The sequence below is a fragment of the Tupaia chinensis genome, unplaced genomic scaffold, assembly GCF_000334495.1.
Source record: "Tupaia chinensis unplaced genomic scaffold, TupChi_1.0 Scaffold141293_1, whole genome shotgun sequence".
NCBI lineage: Eukaryota > Metazoa > Chordata > Mammalia > Scandentia > Tupaiidae > Tupaia > Tupaia belangeri.
The window spans coordinates 293,171-297,925 of NW_006201156.1; positions in this window are offsets into that span (position 1 = coordinate 293,171).

A 4,755-nucleotide genomic window follows, 5' to 3' on the forward strand; every position below is an offset into this window, starting at 1 on the left:
TGCCCTATGCAAAAAACCTAAAAAAAAGAAAGAAAGAAAGATTAACTTCCTAGAAAATTCCCTTGGAGCAAACACACTTTGGCGACATGAAGAGTACTCGTGCATAGTACGTACTCAGTAAATATTAGCCGTTATCACCCATAATAATGATCACGGTGATTTTTTCATTATTATTTATTTTAGAGGTTTTTGCCTTAGGGCACGTGAGAGACAGAGACATTGAGAGGGAGAGGAGAAATCCAGCTACAATCCCTTCTGCTCCATCATCCTGGAATTTGGGGACATACTGTAGATGCTCAGTAAAGGAATAGCTCATGGTTCCCAGGGACAGAAAGTGGAGGCAGCGGCAAATTCCTGCCCCATCACCTAAGCCGTCCTGCGAGATAGGGGGAAACCAGGCCTGGAGGACCCGGACTTACAGAGCCAGAGCCAGGTCAGTCTCCAGAACCTGGCCTTCCAGGCCAGCCCCATGTCTTCATGGTAAACTCCAGAAAGGGCGTTCTCAGTGGGAGTCCTCTGGATCCAGGCAGGCATGTTTCCTCCTGGAGGGTGGGGGGCAGCTTTGGAAGGTGGGAACCAAGCTCCCTACAGAGGGAAGGGATACTGGGGCTCAGCTGCCTGACTAGATGAACACCTCCCCCAAGCTTATTTTCCCATGGTTCGGGAGGGGTGAGAGGTCACGGGGAGGCCTGTCCCGGCCCCTGGTGCCCTGAGCCACGGGCAACTGTGGATTCAGCATGGCCACCCAGCCAAGTGGCCGCTGGCTTGGCGTGGAGGCATTGCCCTGAGCGCTTGCTTTCTTCTGGCTTCCCCCTTCCCCAGAGACTCGGCACACGTGCTGGGCTGGTTTCCCTGGACACCCATCCTTAGGTCCCCGTTTCTGCCACTTGCACTCCTCTGGGCACCCCTGCAGCAGGAAAGCGGACCGCCTAGCATGACTGAGGGACACCGAGCCCACCCCCTTTCTGCTAGCTCCTGCTGCCTCTCAGGGGTCCCCAGATCTGCCTCCTTCACAGCTTTCTGGGGGAGGGCCATGGCAGGGCCAGAGAACAGCTCCCAGCCCGAGGCAGGCCAGAGCTGGGGGGCCTGGAGGTGTGGCAGCGGGGAGGCTGCCTGGCCCCTGTGCTCGAGGCCAGCTCAGCAGAGCACCTGCTCGGCAGGAAGTAGAAGGGGACTTTGCTGGAAATCTGCCTTTAATCTTGGCTTCCTGTTTTCTGCCCTGGGGGACCGCCCAGACTGTCTGAGTTTCAAGCTATTTCACACCAGCTTCTCTAAACTGTCATCTGAGAGCAAGGAGGGTGGGGGAAGGGAGGAGGCAGGGTGGAGGGAGCAGAGGCCCTTCCCAGGGGACAGGGAGCCCAGTCCTCCCAGGAAGGCACTTCAGCTCTGGACCTCTGGGCCGACCGACTTCGTATCCTGCAGTCCATCAGGCAGCGGCATCAGGACACGCGGAAGCCCGCTCCCTTCTCATCCCCACTCACCCTCACCCGTGCGGCCGCTCTGGCCTGTGCTTCTGTCCCCTGGGCAGGCCCTGGCACACCACACACAGTGGCACAGTCTGGGAACCTGAGTGCTTGGCTCTAAACTGACCAGACATCTTGGTTTCACGGGCATCGAACTCCAGTTGTGCAAAGTCGAGCTGTTAGGTAGTAGCCACAGCCTGTGCTCACACTGCTCCGCATCTCAGCAAAGAACGGACAGACGGCCACTTGGAAAGAGCTGCCCGAGACTCTCTTTCCCCCCTCAGGGCCTCTGTCCCGCTTCCACCATAACCTGCGCCATCTTCACCCGGCTGGACCAGGTCATGGCCTCCTCGCTGGGTGTTTTTCTTGTTTTCGTTTTGCTCATTAATTTCTGCCATGAGCAGGAAGCACAGAGAGCACCTCCAAGGTGGTGGCCTTCCATGCCACCACCCACACCCAGCTTCAGCTGGTCCCCGGCCGTGGGCACACTGGAGCCCACACAGGGTCAGCCCTGCAGGGCAGCAAAGCCTTGCACCGCTGCGCACCCTCCAGCCCTCTCACTGGGCTTCCACCTTCACTGTTTGTCGTGTCATTCCCCGCCCAGAATCGTTCAGTGCTAGACCCGTCGTGGCATGGCGGTTAAGGTCCGGAATCCTTCATGGTCAGCTGTGTGGTTTGAGTCCTGGACCTGGCAGCTTGAAAAACACACTGGGTGGGGCCAGCAGGTAGCAATGGTGGTTGGGATGCTAGACTCTCACATGTCGACCGCAGTTCGAATCCCAAACCTCACAACTTGCTTCCTCCTTTTCTCTCTCTCTGTTGCTCACTCTCTGGTGGGTGCACATATCCTGTAGAAAATTAAAAAAAATAATAACGACAAATAAAATTAAATAAATAATTCATAATTCTTTTTTTAAAAAAAGAGGGGCTGGCTGGTGGCATGGTGGGTAAGGGTGTTGGACTCCCACATGGCTGACCATGGTTTGAGTCCTGGACCTGGCAGCTTGCTTTCTCTATCTCTCTCTCCGTTCCTCTCTGGTCAAATTAAAATAAATAAATAAAGGTAAATAAAATAATTCTTTAAAAAAAAAGGAAGAAAGAAAACCACACCGGGTGCATGTGCATCTGTACCCAAAATTTTGAGAAGAGAATGGAGGAAAAGGGATTACACCATGGCCGGCCCCTGTGGGGGTGATTTCTCACTTTCACTCCCTCTCTCTCTGTCTCTTTCTCCCTACTATGAACACACGTGCCCTAGAGCAAAACTTACCAAAAAAAAAAAAAAATTTCAGTGGTTCCTCATTGCTTGTATAATGAAATTCATGCTCTTTTTTTTTTCCAGATAAACTCATACTTTTTTTTTTTCCCAAGAATTATTTTATTTGGGCCAGCAGGTGGCATGGTGGTTAAGGGCGCTGGACTCCCACATGGCTGACGGCGGTTTGAGGCCCGTACCTGGTGGCTTGCTTTCTCACATTCCCGTTCTCTCACTCTGTCAGATTAAAATAAATAAAGCCCTGGAAGCTGACCTCTGACAGCAGTCTCCTCGCCCTCTCCCCACAGCGGGCTCATCGCCTGCACACCACTGTCCAGCGGCCTTCATCTCCGGCATCTGGAACGAAGCCTAGCACTTACCAGGTGTTCCGTAAGTACCTGTTGAGTGACTGAAAGACAGAATGAATAATGCGGTTGGAAGCTCTCTGGTTCTTCCTCTGGAGAACAGCTCTGTGGAGGGGCCCTCCATTCTTTCATGGTTTTATTCTCCAGCCTGGGGTTCAGCAAAGTTAAAAATGTACCTCTCTCTGCTGGGAAGAGGTGGAGGCTGCATTCCAATGTGGGCTACTGACTCCCGAGACCCTAGCCTGGGCCGCAGCACACCAGGGAAAGAAGTCCGGAGTCTTTGGGGTAAAGGACCGTGGGTCGATGACAAAGTGGGACAGGGACTAGCGTACTGCTGATGCAGGGGTGGGAGATGTGGCTTGGCCAGAGCTGCTGCAAGGCTTCCCTTTAGGCTGGAGGTGGCCCTCCACCCACCCTCCTTTATCATTTCTATCTTGACCTCAGAGGAAAGAAAGGGAAACCAGATGTGGAGGCCCTCCTCAGGCCTCCCCTCCCGCCCTCCCCCACGCCCCAGGTCCTTATCTCCCGAATCTGTAACCTCTGGAGAGAGCCTGATACCACACAAGAGGAAACAGCTCAGAGAGCTTAGGTAACTAGCTGAAGGCCACACAGCTAGGAAGTGGTCTGGCTGAGATTCCCTCCCGTCTGAACCCCAAATCCATGCTTTTTCTATTACCCCACACCTGTCTCTGAGACTTTCCAGATGTCTCCTCCAAGTCCAGCTCCCTGCTGAGAAGCCGGCTGGCGTGTACTGGGTTGGGGACAACCTGTAGTGTCGGGGCCATGTCCAGCTCCAGCTCCAGCTCCCAGCCACATTCCAGGCTCTTGGCAGTCTGCAGCTACTGTCTCCCAGCTAGGCTCCCACAGGTCCTTGAGCCTCCCCCCCACCCCTACTCCAAAGTCAGGCCCCCCACTGCACAGGGAGCATTTCCTCTCCACAACCCGTAAGAAGCTGGTGCTATTTTCCCCATTCGGTAAAGCACAGAGAGGTTAAGTAACTTGCCCAAGGTCTCACAGCTACCAACCACTTCCTTATTGCCCCGCGCTGACTACAGAGCCCTACAGAGGGTCCCCTGAGGCTCCTCTGGCTCTCTCTTGTCCAGTCATCTGCAGGAACCCCTCTCCCACCACTCTCCCCCGCCCACCCTGCAAGCTGCAGCCTCGCTGAGCTAGGCAGAGCTCCCAGAAGCCAGCGAGCTCTCTAGGGCTCCCTCCAGCCTAGGCGCAGGCTGTTCCGCTGCCTGGGTCCCAGCCGGGAAGCTGGCTCATCACCCTCCCTCCTTTCCTGCTCCCTGCGGCTTGTAGCCATTTCTCCACTTTCATCAGTTATTTCTGCGCGGCTGTCTCCCGCCCGACTGACAACCCCTGGTGGTAATGGCAGTCCTCGGAGACCAGGGCAAGGCCTGTCGCGTTCTGAGTGCCGGGAAACGTTCGTGAATGAATGAACCAGGCCCTACCCTGCGAGTCAGGCCCACTCCCCACAAACAGACCCGAGGACAGGGTCCGGGCCGGCCTGTATCGTTCCACCGCGGGGCAACTGCGCGCAGGGAAGGCTGGAAGGCTGCTCCGCGGCGGCCGGGTGGGCCGTCTACACCGCCCGCACGCAGGTGGGGGCAGGGCGTGGGCGCAGACACACCCCCTGCAGTGCCCCCGGCGCCCGGCAGGGGGCGCC